The sequence below is a fragment of the Pseudorasbora parva genome, chromosome 11 (assembly GCF_024679245.1).
Source record: "Pseudorasbora parva isolate DD20220531a chromosome 11, ASM2467924v1, whole genome shotgun sequence".
Classification (NCBI taxonomy): Eukaryota; Metazoa; Chordata; class Actinopteri; order Cypriniformes; family Gobionidae; genus Pseudorasbora; species Pseudorasbora parva.
The window spans coordinates 43,967,011-43,981,827 of NC_090182.1; positions in this window are offsets into that span (position 1 = coordinate 43,967,011).

A 14,817-nucleotide genomic window follows, 5' to 3' on the forward strand; every position below is an offset into this window, starting at 1 on the left:
TGACCATGATGTTATGGAGATACTCCTTCCTCCAATTGCTCTGCTAGGAACTGTACTTGATGCCATCTCTTTTTTACATACAGGTCCTCTCTAACGAACCTCCCAGGAGGAGGTAGAGCAGTAGTAGACTTCATGGTGATGAGGTGGTTAGGAGTGAGTGGTTCCAAACTGTTTGGATCGTTCAGGTTCTCTGTTGTAAGAGGGCAACTATTCACAATCGCTGTTGCCTCATACAAAAAGGTCCGTAGGGAAGCATCATTGAGCCGAGCAGATGAGAGGATGAGTGTAGCGTTGAAAACATTCCTCATAGTCCTTATTTGTCTTTCCCACACTCTGCCTGCATGACTTGCGTGAGGTGCATTTAAGATTAAATCACATTGTTTTTCCGCAAGAAAGGTTCTCAGTCTCTCCGCATCAACTTCCTGTAGAGCTCTTGCGAGTTCATTTTTGGCCCCTATGAAATTGGTCCCTTGGTCACACTTAATTTGCTTGACCGAGCCATGTAGTGCAATAAAGCATCGCAGTCCGTTGATAAAGGCATCGGTTGATAGGTCGCCCAACTACATGAATGGCACGAGAATAAGAGCATGTAAAGAGCAGGCCATATCTTTTTTTTTCTTTGCGTCCTTGTTTAATGATAAACGGTCCAAAGACATCCATGCCACAATAGCTGAAAGGTGGAGAGCGTTCCACTCTTTCGGTGGGGAGATCACTCATTTTCTGTTCTTCCACGGATCGACTTAGTTTCCAACAAAACACACACTGGCGAATATAGGATGCAACTGTTTGGCTCAGCCTGGGAATCCAATAGCCACTGGATCGAAGCTGATTCATGGTAAGGCCTTTGCCCTGATGATGAACTCTTTCATGATGGTATGAAATAATCAGTTTTGTGACATGATGTTCTCTTGGAATGATTGTTGAATGTTTGAATGAGTTAGGAAGGGATGAACTGTGTAGTCTTCCTCCCACCTTGAGAAGGCCGTCACTGTCCAAGAAAGCATCAAGATGGTGGAGTTTGTTGTTCCTTGGTAATGGTCTACCTTTGCTTAGTAATTTTATTTCCTCTTGATATTCTTGTCTTTGCAGATCTTTGACGACCACGAGTTCAGCATTTTGTCGTTCATTAAAAGTAGAGTGTGCATTTGATTTGTCGTTCTGCGTCTAAGATGTGCTACGGCGCTAACTGCATGAGACCAGGATGAGAACTTTACCAGACGGTCAGTGAGGCTCATATGTTCTGCAGTTTGTGTGTGTAATGTTTGCACCTTTTTCACCTCAGGATCTCCTACTGGAAGCTCTGTGTTTTCATTAACAGGAAGTTGTATTTCCTTTTCCCACACGAATTTAGGGCCGGTGAACCTGTCGGATGAGAGCAGTCCATCTACCGTTGTTCCCCTAGATGCCTTGTCTTCCGGGGTTTTCATAGGTTGAAAACAAAAACCACTGCTGAGGGCTCGTGTTGTTTCTGATCTTTTGCACCCTGTTTGCAACAAATGGAAAGTGGAAACGTCTCGCTTCATTACTTATGTATCCTATAGTGACTTTAGAGTCTGTCCAAAAGAAGACTTCCACATCGCTGTACAGTAGCTCCTCTCTGAGCATGTCACTCACTGTGACTGAGACGGCTGCTGCTGTGAGTTCCAATCTAGGGATTGTGGTGACTTTTGTGGGAGACACACGTGCTTTCCCCATGACAAAAACACAGTGTACATCTCTGTCCTTATTTATCATTCTCAGATAAGAACACTGCCCTTGCCTGCTTGCATCTGAGAAATGATGCAGTTCTCTTTTTACCACTTCTCTAAAGTTGATAGGCACATAACACCTAGCTATCTGCAGTTTCTCCAAATTAATTAGATCCCTTTTCCAGCACTCCCACCGTGATCTCAGATGTGCAGGTAGTGGATCGTCCCATCCGGTTCCTTGTCAACACATTTGGGATTTGGGATTTGGGATTCTTTTCCCATTGAGGAGATAGGGGGCGACAAATCCTAGAGGATCGTATATCACTGCCACCGTGGATAATATTCCACGGCGTGTGGGAGGTTGGTCTTTCAGGGCGATGTTGAAAGTGAAACAATCCTTTTCTATGTTCCAGTGAATGCCTAGTGCTCTTTCGATTTGTGTCTCACAGAACGCAAGGTCTTTAGTCTAGATGTCAGATACATGCTCTGACGTTGGTATGCTGCTTAGAACAGCACTACTGTTGGAGACAAACTTGTGCAATCGCAGGCCACCTCTGGCACACAGTTCACGTGCCTCTTGAGCTAGCTGCATGCCGTCTTCCACTGTTTTCACACTTGTAACTCCATCGTCCACATAAAAATCTCTGGCTATGAACTGGGAGCCTAGTTGAAAAGTCATGCTGTTCTCTTTGGCTAGATGTTTTAACGCATAGTTTGCACAGCCTGGCGAAGAGACGGCGCCAAAGAGATGCACCGTCATCCTGTACACTCGAGGTTGTGTGCTTGTGTCTCCATCTCTCCACCACAGGAAGCGAAGGTAGTTACGATCTCTCTCCTGGACCTGAAATTGATGGAAAAATTTTACTTTGTCACACAGTAGAGCTATTTGATGTCGTCGAAAGCGTAAAAGGACACCTGTCAGATTGTTAATCATGTCTGGACCAGCCAGGAGATGTTCGTTGAGACTGGTCCCTTTAAGTCTGGCTGAGCAGTCAAAAACCATGCACAACTTTTCAGGTTTCTTTGTGTGATAGATGCCATGGTGTAGTATATACCATGTCTTACCAGGGAGTCCATCATCTTTGACTTATTCTGCTTCACCCTTTGCAATGATTTCGTTCATGTACTTAGTGTAATCCTCATTGTATTTCTTGTCTCGGGTGAATTTCCTTTTGAGGTGATTAAGTCTGATCTCTGAGAGCTGTTTGTTATCAGGCATTTGTGGTCTTTCTTTAAATGGCAGTGGCATCTCATAATGCCCTTCTTTTGTTCTCTTTGTGCCTTGTTGAAGTTTATCAAAGAATACAAGGTCTTCTTGAGACACTGTGATGTCGTTTGCACTGACTTCTCTGAAGTCACCTTCCAGTGCACGGATTGCATCCATGGGAGTTACTGGGGGAATTTCTTTGACGATAACTCAATGACAGAGGCTGCTCATCATACCTGTCTCAAGGTGGGGTGCAGAACTACCAAAAATGCTCCTCCCTAGGTTCATTTGAACGGCATATGGTTCATCATCTCCACCTAATATTGTTTGCCTAGGTGCTAAAGCTCTGGGACAGTTGTAACCTATGAAGAGACTCACTATGAAGAGGTATGTTTTCACGATTGGCCGGTATGTAATCCTTTGTGCATGCATGAGAGAGTTTAATGATTGTTGTTGAACTCTAGCCTCTTAAGAGGAGATCAGATACCTTTCCACTTTTTACAACCGTGTTTTTTCCCATCATAGTGGTTAGTTTTTGTTTTCCTGGAGAGACCTTGGCTTGCAGTTCACGGCTAACATCCTGGTCAATAAAAGCAGTATCACTCTGTGTGTCTAACAATGCATATACAAGCTTTTCTTGGCATGGGTTTGCAGCAGATGACACCCACACTGGAACTATCATTGAGGTACTGACAGACTGTCCTTCTCTGGCAACATGGATTGACATGGCGGGTGTTGTCGCTAATGTGTGATTCTGTGTTGTGTCTTCTATGTTCACATGCCTTTGTCCTTTCAGATCCTTACAGTAGTTCTCATCATGAAGATAGGTTGGGTGTCTTTTCGTGCAAATGTCACAGGTGAGACGGCTTCTACAGTCCGTTGCACTATGACCTTGTTTCAAACAGCCATAACACAATTTATTGTCTTTAACATATGTCCTTCTATCTTCCAGGGACATTTTCATGAAGTTTGGACATTTGTGAAGCTGGTGTGTGCCTTCGCAGAATATGCATGGAGGTCTCATGTACGTTTTGGTTGCTGGTTGTTTGTCAGTTTCCACAGTAGTCTTCAAGTTAAATGCACTTGCCTTATTCCTTTTAATATCCTTTAGATTTCTTTTGTCGTTGGTTGATTCAAGAGAGCGAATTGCATGGATGGATGTTACTGGGTTACACACAACTTCTGCTTCTAGAGACAGGAATGTCGCGAAATCACCGAAGCTGGGAAAGTCTTTGCCCTCCATTAGGGTCTTGTAACCTGGCGATTCCACCTGGCTGCTGTCCATTCGGGTAGCTTTTGCAACAATTTTTGATTCTCATCGCAGTCGTTTAGGATTTCCAATCCTTTTACATGAGGCATGGCACGCATGCATGCATTTACGTAATCTGCGAAGTTTCTCAATCCTTCAGCATCCTTTGAGTATGTTTTTGGCCAGCAGGACAGTTTCTCTCTATATGCTTTCTGGATAACAAATGTCTGACCACATCGTTGGTTGAGCCTTTCCCAAGCATCTTGGTAAGCTTCTTCATCATTTCTATAGAAAGTTCCCTCAAGGCATTTACGAGCTGGACCGCTCACATATCTTTTTAAGTAGTACAGTTTATCTGCAGCAGAGATGCCCTTTTGGTCAATTAGTGACATGAAGGTGGATTTCCATTCAATAAAGTGCAATGGCTCACCGTTGAATGCTTCTGGCTCTGGGGTAGGAAGTCTATTCATCATTATACTTTCCTGCATGGCCCTTGCAAGCTGAGTGACACTGGAGGGCCCTGACAACATGGATGAGTAAGACAGGGATGATGTAGGGGGTTGTGATGTGTAATTTGGGTTCACTTGTTCTCTCTTGATTGGCTAAGCATCATCCATTCTATTTCTCTGTCATAGGCTTCCAGCTTGGCTCGGGCTGCCTTTACATCCCTTTCAGCTCGCAGATGTTCTAGCTAAGTTTTCTGTATTTCTATTTCTTTCATATGTTGTTCCTCTAGGGCCTTTATCCTTTCTTTTTGCCTTCTTTCTTCTTGGGCTATCTTATATTCAGCTTCTTTTGCCGCTAATTCTGCAGCTGCATCAACCAGTTTTGATGGAAGGTATGATGATGAGGAGCGGTGAGAAATACTTGAGTGTGCAGCAGTGGAACCGTAAATGGAGTGTGCATATTCACGATCTAAAAGCTCACGTAGACGACCTCTTTCACGTTCTGTATCAAAATCTCCATCAATGCCAGTTAATCTTTCAAAGATTACCTTCAAAATGTCACGAGTTACTGATTCACATGCATCTATTTTTCTCCGTAAATCAGTTGATGGTGCTACATAGCTTCTCATCTCAGTGTAAAGTCTCATGACATCATCCTTTCCTTCCTCAGATCATTTGCTAGTGATGACAGCTGTGTATCAGTTATGTCTGATTTGAATCTTTCTCTTGTCGCACGTGCTTGTGCTTTCCACTGTTCATACAAATTTACTAGTCTTCTTTCCTTTTTACTTGCTTCATCTCTTTGATATTCAGTCATCTTTTCTGTTGGTGTTTTGATTCTTTCAGAGCGGCGAGCTACATCTGACATGCTCTGGGCTTTATTCTGTCGGTCAACCAACAGTTTTTCTTTACATTTAATTTTTTCTTTTATGTCTTGCCTTTTATTCTCACTTTTGTTTTGAAGTAGGTGTTTACATTCTTCAATTTCCTTTTGTAGATCAGTAATGTGTTCATGTTTTTGGTAGGATAGGTAAGACTTGGGTAGGATAGGTAAGACTTGGTTAAAAAACTTTTTTCCAAATTTGTTTGAACGTTCTTTATATAACAATACATAATTAAAATGTAAGTACTCTGAAAAAGAAATTATGAAATACTCTCACGACTGTTTTAAAGACAGCTCATTATTTCCATTCACTCCACCTTCTCCCTTCTGGGCTCTTTCCAAAGCCACGCCCCCAAATTACATGAACGCGCCTCACCGACCAATCAGCTGGAAGATGCATTATTTACCTCAGATGAGCAGTGTGCATGTAGTCACATCATGTCAGAATCACATGTAATAAAACATCTAACTTTATCGGTATGAATATAAACAAATAAGATGTCTTTTAGTGCTCACTATCAAGCTAGAATACCGATACTGGTAAAGTTTAAAATATATTTTTGTTTAATTCGGTAACGAGCTAGTTATATTTATAAGGCAAAGCTGAAAACGGGTAGCATTGATATATTTTTTCTCCCAATAACATCAGTTATACTGTGATGAAGATGAATTTCGGGTAAGATTCATACTGTGTTTTGCATGTAAGAGTTTCCATGATGAAAGCATTGTTGATTAGTAGTAGCTAAAGCTAACTTAGCTCTAAAAAAAAGTTCCTGGATGCGGTGTACTAGCTTTTACACATGCCTTTTGTTATCTTAAGTTAAATTTTGCAAAATTCAACACAACAGCGATCAACTTGAGCTAAGCATATTGAGTATTTATCATCTCTACTAATGGCTAAGTGTATAATATTGTAACTTTATGCTAAGTTGCCTTTGCCATTGCCTTTACATGTAGGCCTACTGTCTTCCTTTTTTTTGCATTGTTTGCCTTCACTGACTGCAAAACCGGGCACCGTGCATTTTGAATGATTTTGCTCTTCCTAGGGGCGCGCATGTGTGGGCAGATCCTGTAGCAAAAGCAGTGGTCGCCATGGTAGCGAGAGAGAGTGACAGTCGCCCAAGCCAATCATTTGTTTCGTCCCGAACGTTCCCGTTACTTGATTTTTATACTCTCTTTTTCAGAGTACTTACATTTTAATTATGTATTGACATATAAAGAAAGTGTTTTAGATCATTCCTACCTACCCTACCTTTAATATCACTTGAAATTACAGATGTAGTCTGTGAGTCTTCCATTTGCAGACTTTATGTACCTTTCAATTTCCCGAACAACTTCTGCCACCTGTTGGCTATTTGTCGCGCTGCATGGCGGCGAACTCCAGTTGAAAGAAGTCAACCAACACTGATGGTTTAGTGACGTTTTTAATGAGTATCCTTGCAGGTCATAAAGCAACGTAAGAGCTGAACACAAAATAAACAAAACAACGTGTTACTCTCACTCAAACATTAGCCAACACTTTTTCAGTATGTACCAAAGCTTAACAAAACATCCTCTACACCATAAGACATAGCATACCTTGTTGCCACTTACGACCGAAGCTATCTTCTTAATCTATTTGACCTTTCTTGCCGTTTCACCTTCTCTTTATTACTAGCGATATTTTCCTTGTTCCTTTTCTTTGTTTTGTTTTTTTATTCGATTGCCGCGCATCCCGTCCTTTCAAAATAAAAACCAGTTTCTGCTAAACAGGAAATGTCAAAATAAAAGCATTTGAATCGTCATACTTTGAGGTCCTTTACAACTACATTAAACTACTATATATAATGTTGAATATAATGTACAGTCCCTGACAAAAGTCTTATCGCTTATCTATTTTCTAGAAATACCTGATATTAACCTGACTTTTAATTAATTAATTGATGTTAGAAATAGCTCATATGAAAAGCTAAAACCCTCCCAAATGATGTTTAATGCACTGAAATAAATAATGTTCACAGAAAAAATATTTATCATTTAATCAAGACAGAAAGGTCACATTTTGGCAAGACAAAAGTTTTGTCGTCTATACAGAAATTTAACAAATTTACTGCAAATACAAAAATATGTCAGCAAATTAAGTTGTGGTGCTATGAGATCCAAATTTAATATCTTGTATGACTTCCATGAGCTTGAAGGACTGCATCCATGCGGTTTGGCAAGGATTCATACATTTTATTGATGAAGTCATCAGGAATAGCTAAGAAAGCAGTCTTGCATGCCTCCCAGAGTTCATCAATATTCTTTGGTTTCGTCTTCCATGCGTCCTCTTTCATCCTACCCCACATATGCTCAATGATGTTCATGTCTGGTGACTGGGCTGGCCAATCCTGGAGCATCTTGATCTTCTTCGGACCATGAATTTTCCGCCACCAAACTTCACTGTTTTCTGGATGAATCTCGGATCCATTCTGGCTCCAGTAGGTCTCCTGCAATATTTGCGGCGACTGTGGTGTAATTCAACAGAAGATTCATCTGAAAAATCCACCTTCTGCCACTTTTCCAGCATCCATCCTTTTAGCAGGCTGTGGGCCTTGGCAAATGCCACACGTTTTTCAATTGTCTTTTGTTTAGTGCTTGCTTCTGGGCACTGATTCGACCATGGAGGCCATTTCGAGACAGAATCCGACAAACTGTTCTGGTTGACACAGGGACTTCAGGTGACCAGGTCTCGTGGAGCTCTGCTGCAGTGGAAAATGGGCTGGCCTTGGATTTTTTCGAGCCAACAAACGGTCCTGTCGAGCAGTTGTCTTGCGGGGTCTGCCTGACCTGGGCTTTTCAAAAACGTCTCCAGTCTCTTCAAATCTTTTTTTTTTATCCTCTGTACTTGACGCTGAGACACATTTAAGGTGTCTGCCACATCAGCAGTGGATCTGGTCTTCAGCCTCTTGATAATCAAAACTTTAGTCTCAGGGTGAATCTTAGGCATGGTTGCAGAGGTCTAGTTGCAGTTGATGTGAAGGTCTAGCGTACTGGGGTTCTTTTTATACACACCTGAGACCTAATTGATCCATTATTAGTCACAGGTGAAGCTCATATAACAAGGTGACAACACTTATGTCTTTCCAAAAATTGAATCAATGGGCTTTACCAAGCTGTGAATATTAGAATACTTTTTGAAAGTTTAGTTTTTCACTGAAACATTATCACAAAAGCTGGTGGAATTAAAATGAGCCGTTTCTTGTAAAAAAAAATCTTGATTAGAAATATATTTCAGCGGCACTTTAGGTCAATTTGTACACAAGCGACAAGACTTTTGTCAGGGACTGTATATACTATTGCAATGGGGGGATATCTGTGGGTCCTGATAATGCCAAATGTCTTGTTTCCAGTCAAAAGTGGCCTTCATTATTTTAGTCAGTGACAGAGTGCAAGGCAAGCATATTCGTCTAAAATAATTTTGTATTTTCAGCTTCAGTACCATGAACACTTTTATTCTGGTGTCACCATTGTCCTGTGCATTGGGTTACCACCAAGTCCACGACTATTCATTCCCACCCCCAATGTAATTTGGCATTTTAATCAACAGTATTTTTGTTAACCTTTTACCATATGTCATCATGGTGTATCGCAATAATCATATTGTGAGTTCAGTATCGTGATATGTATCGAATCGTGACATGAGGGTATTGTTACACCCCTACAAGTTATTATAGCCTTGTTATCTTAATAGTTTGGAAGGTCAAGTAGCATTGTACTTAAAATTTTGCATCAAGAGTTTGGGGTTGGTAATATTATATATTTTTGAATCTCTTAAAAACTGGGGAAACAACGAGCTGGGAAACAAAAACCTATGGTAGGAAAAGACAAGACAAGACAAGACAAAACAAGACAAGACAAGACACAACATGACACAACATGACATATAAAACTGGCAGAAGATCCATGGACTAGGCCAACCGGTAAATAGGTTCATAAGCAGTAAGACAAGACTAACCAGCTCAGGACAGACAACAAAGGCAGAATAAATGTGGGATGCTTCTCATTTCTGTAGTGTGCTTCCTCATTTCCTTTCCTTGCATTTTATCTTAGGATACGAGTGAAAGAAAACACCTGTGTATCTGTTACGTCACGGACACGAGGAAACAGGAAATTGGTGCGAGGACTCAAGTGCAGTGAGAAAATTATAATTTATTATAAAATAAAACATAAACTCAACACAAAAACCCACGAGGGGGAAAAACACATAATCAGAACTGTAACATAACTCAAAAACATACCAACAGAGAAATCACGGGGAACCGGAAGACGCAGACATAACATACACAAGGATCCAACACAGACTGACAAACACAAGGAGATTATAAAGGGAACAAACAAGGCAGATAATGAGGGAGAACAGGTGGGGCAAATTAACCAATAATCAGATAACAAGGGGGAGGGAACTGACAGGGACACGAGCACATGCTCAACATAACAAAACCCACAAGTGCACACAAGACAGGACAGGCATGTGACATTACCCCCTCCTTAAGGAGCGGCTACCAGACGCTCCACTAGGGACGGGAGGGACAGACCCGGGCGGGACGGGAGGGACAGACCAGGGAGGGACGGGAGGGACAGACCAGGGAGGGACGGGAGGGACAGACCAGGGAGGGACGGACCAAGGAGGGACGGGAGGGACAGACCAGGGGGGCACGGGAGGGACAGACCAGGGGGGCACGGGAGGGACAGACCAGGGGGGCACGGGAGGGACAGACAAAGAAGGTACAGACAAGGGAGGGGTAAACAAGGGAGGAACGAGGAAAACAAAAAGTTCAGGAGGCCATGGTGGCCCACAAAGTTCGAATGGCCAGGGCGGCCCACCGAGTTCGGGAGGCCCACCAAGTTCAAGCGGCCGGGGCGGCCCATAGAGTTCAGGCAGCCAGGGCAGTGCGGGTAGCGCAGGACGCCAGGGAGGCGCGGTGAGAGCAGGGGGCGCCAGGGAGGCGCGGTGAGAGCAGGACGCCTCAGCGGCGCACGGAGAGCAGGACGCCTCAGCGGCGCACGGAGAGCAGGACGCCTCAGCGGCGCACGGAGAGCAGGACGCCTCAGCGGCGCACGGAGAGCAGGACGCCTCAGCGGCGCACGGAGAGCAGGACGCCTCAGCGGCGCACGGAGAGCAGGACGCCTCAGCGGCGCACGGAGAGCAGGACGCCTCAGCGGCGCACGGAGAGCAGGACGCCTCAGCGGCGCACGGAGAGCAGGACGCCTCAGCGGCGCACGGAGAGCAGGACGCCTCAGCGGCGCACGGAGAGCAGGACGCCTCAGCGGCGCACGGAGAGCAGGACGCCTCAGCGGCGCACGGAGAGCAGGACGCCTCAGCGGCGCACGGAGAGCAGGACGCCTCAGCGGCGCACGGAGAGCAGGACGCCTCAGCGGCGCACGGAGAGCAGGGCGCCTCAGCGGCGCAGGGAGAGCAGGGCGCCTCAGCGGCGCAGGGAGAGCAGGGCGCCTCAGCGGCGCCGGGAGAGCAGGGCGCCTCAGCGGCGCAGGCAGGGCGTTGGGGAAACTTCTCCAGTCCAGCAGTATCCACCGGCACTGGGACCACCGGAATACGATCTGCTGGCATTGGGACCACCGGAACATGATCTGCCAGAACTGGGACCACCGGAACACGATCCACCGGCACAGGGACCACCGGAACACGATCCGCCGGAACTGAGACCACCGGCACACGATCCACCGGAACTGGGACCACCGGAACTGCCTCCGGGGCTTCGGATAAAGCCCTGTGCTCCTTCCACGCATGCAGGACTGCCACCACAAAGCATCCCATCACAGCCCTCCAGGCCGTTTCCGGACTCGGGACCACCGGAACGGAGTCCACCGGCACAGGGACCACCGGAACACGATCCACCGGCACAGGGACCACCGGAACACGATCCACCGGCACAGGGACCACCGGAACACGATCCACCGGCACAGGGACCACCGGAACATGATCCACCGGCACAGGGACCACCGGAACACGATCCACCGGCACAGGGACCACCGGAGCACGATCCACCAGCACAGGGACCACCGGAACACGATCCGCCGGCACTGGGACCACCGGAATACGATCCGCCGGCACTGGGACCACTGGAACATGATCCGCCGGGACTGGGACCACCGGAATAATATCCGCCAGCATTGGGACCACCGGAACACGATCCGCCGGCACTGGGACCACCGGCACAGGGACCACTGAAACTTGGACCACCGGAAAAGGCACGGAGGGAGACTTCCTTCTCCTCCTCCGTTTCAGGACCACTGGAACACGATCCGCCGGTACTGGGACCACCGGAATACGATCCGCCGGAATCGGGACCACCGGAACACGATCCGCCGGTACTGGGACCACCAGCATATGATCCGCCGGCACTGGGACCATGGAAGGACTGGGGCCCAGGCGGTTGATGAATTCCCAGAATCCCAGACTCCCCATACTATCCATTACCTCCGGAGAGAGGGGCATGTCGAGGCAGAGATTAAAAGCTTCCTTCCACTCTGCCTCATTGAGTCTAAAATGGTCCACCTCCCTGAGGAACCTGCCTGCGAACTGTTGCACATCCGTCCCCTGTTGACGGATGTACCGGGAGTTCAGGTAACGCATTACCCGCAGGTTCTTCTCCCACTCCATAGGAGGATACCGGGAGAAAAAAACAAAAACAAAAACGAAAACAACAAAAAAAAAACAAGTCCTGCTGAGTCCTCAAGTGGTTGGATCCTTCTGTTACGTCACGGACACGAGGAAACAGGAAATTGGTGCGAGGACTCAAGTGCAGTGAGAAAATTATAATTTATTATAAAATAAAACATAAACTCAACACAAAAACCCACGAGGGGGAAAAACACATAATCAGAACTGTAACATAACTCAAAAACATACCAACAGAGAAATCACGGGGAACCGGAAGACGCAGACATAACATACACAAGGATCCAACACAGACTGACAAACACAAGGAGATTATAAAGGGAACAAACAAGGCAGATAATGAGGGAGAACAGGTGGGGCAAATTAACCAATAATCAGATAACAAGGGGGAGGGAACTGACAGGGACACGAGCACATGCTCAACATAACAAAACCCACAAGTGCACACAAGACAGGACAGGCATGTGACAGTATCATCACTCATGAGTCCTCGGGAATCAAATCAAAATTATAAAGCACAATAAAAACAACAGTAGAAACCTTACTAAAAAGAAAGAATTTAAATATAAACAGTTTAGACCACAATCCAATAAGAAGGAGGAGAGTATCAAAAACACTGAGTGACACATCCTTATAGTCTAAGGACAGTTATAAGCCTGGGTAAAAATTTTTTAACTGTGATTTAAATTCAGATTCTGAAGAGACTAATCTGTCTCTCTGTCTTTCTCACACTTCATTCATCGCCTACTCGCGGTGCAGTTGGTGAATCGAGTTGTCCTTTAAGATGGCTAAGTTAGACCAGAGTGGCGAGGAAACAAGGAAGCATCAGTTTGATTATTGAGAAACACCCGAGGAGAGTAACAAGTGAGAGCAGGTGAGAGAAATAAACAATAATCAGGTATCAAGATCAGGTATTCTATCAGGCTAAAGAGCACATGGCACACAGAAACAAACAAAAGCCATGTGCAAAATGCATAGGGCGACCAGACATGACAGAAGCCATGTGCTCACACAAATACCCAAAAAATAAGACATAAGAGTGCACACACAACCCAGGGAACTCCAAAATCAGACAAAACCAAGACAAAAAAAAAAAAAAAACATGCGTCAGGACCAACCAAGGTGACTGGACCCTGACAAAAATACAGTAAAAGCAGTAATATTGTGAAATATATTATTACTGTTTAAAACGGCTGCTTTCTATGTGAATAAGTATAATTTATTGCTGTGATCAAAGCTGAATTAATCATCATTACTCCAGTCGTCAGTGTCTCATTGTCCTTCAGAAATCATTCTAATATAATTGATCTGATGCTCAAGAAAAATGTATGATTATTATCAGTGGTGTAATATTTATGGAAACCATGGTATATTTTTTCAGGATTTTTTGATGAATAGAATGTTAAAAAGAATAGCATTTATTTGAAATAGATATTTTATAACATTATAATTGTTTTTACTGTCACTTTGATCAATTTAATGCATCCTTGCTGAATAAAAGCAATTATTATTACGCTTGTTTGTTGTTGTTTGTTTTTCATATATAAGTTAAATTTGTGGTTATCATAATGCTATTTCTTATAAATGTCTGCTCAGGGCAGATGGTCATAAAAGTATGTTTTATATATTCTAATATTAGGCCTATAATAATGATTGGGAACACTTCATTTTACAGTGTGATTGTTACTAATGTTACATGTAGTTACTGTAGTAATAAATATAAATTAGTATATAAATAAGTACATGCAATTAACCTGAAACCTGGACAAATTTCTCCTTATAGGAAAATTATGGGGCATATAAAACAGAGCAAATGGATCACTTATAACATGTTTCTGCAGTTGTTTTTGAAATACAACCCTGAAAGATCTGTAATGTTACAAATATATGTGACATTAGGCGTTTAATGTTACATTTTTGTTACATTGGGCGTTTATTTCTCAGTTGAAAAAAAAAAAAAAAACGTTTTGTCAGATGTTTTGCTAAATAATAATTTGTTCTGTTTATTATGCATATTCAAAATGACTTTTTGCCATATCTTATCGATTTGAAGAATCATTGTTGTCAGTGAAATGCACCATCTCACTAGATAATCTTCAGTGCATTCTGAACATCAAGTTGTTTCCTGAATCGATGTGTTTCTCACAACAAAAAAGTCAAATAACCTTAAAATAGGACCAACATAAACGTCTTGTTTTAGTTACAGGGAAAATACATGCAAAATACATATTAACAAAATACATTTAATTAACAATGTAATGAATTTCACTTCAAAGCATATTTGAAATATGCTTTGAAATGAACTGCAGAAAATATATAACACTAACATAATTGAATGAGCTAAATTAATTGAGCAGCTCATTACCATTTTTCTTAATGTGACAAATATGTCACATCAAAATTTCACCTACTCTTTTAAGGTTAACAGCCACAATAATATAACTCGTTTTATATCGATTTGTTCAATAAATGTAGTAAAACTGGAATTAAACGTGTAATCTAGGATATGCTATTGAAACATTAGAATTGTTAAATGGTTTGAAACATACCTTGAGTAACAAAAACAAGCTTTTAAAAAATTGCTGACACTTCAACATGTGCTAACTAGACAGGCCATGGCACCAAAAATGCTCACATTGTCACATGAATGAACCTGGGTGTTCCTTATGTATCACTTTAGAGA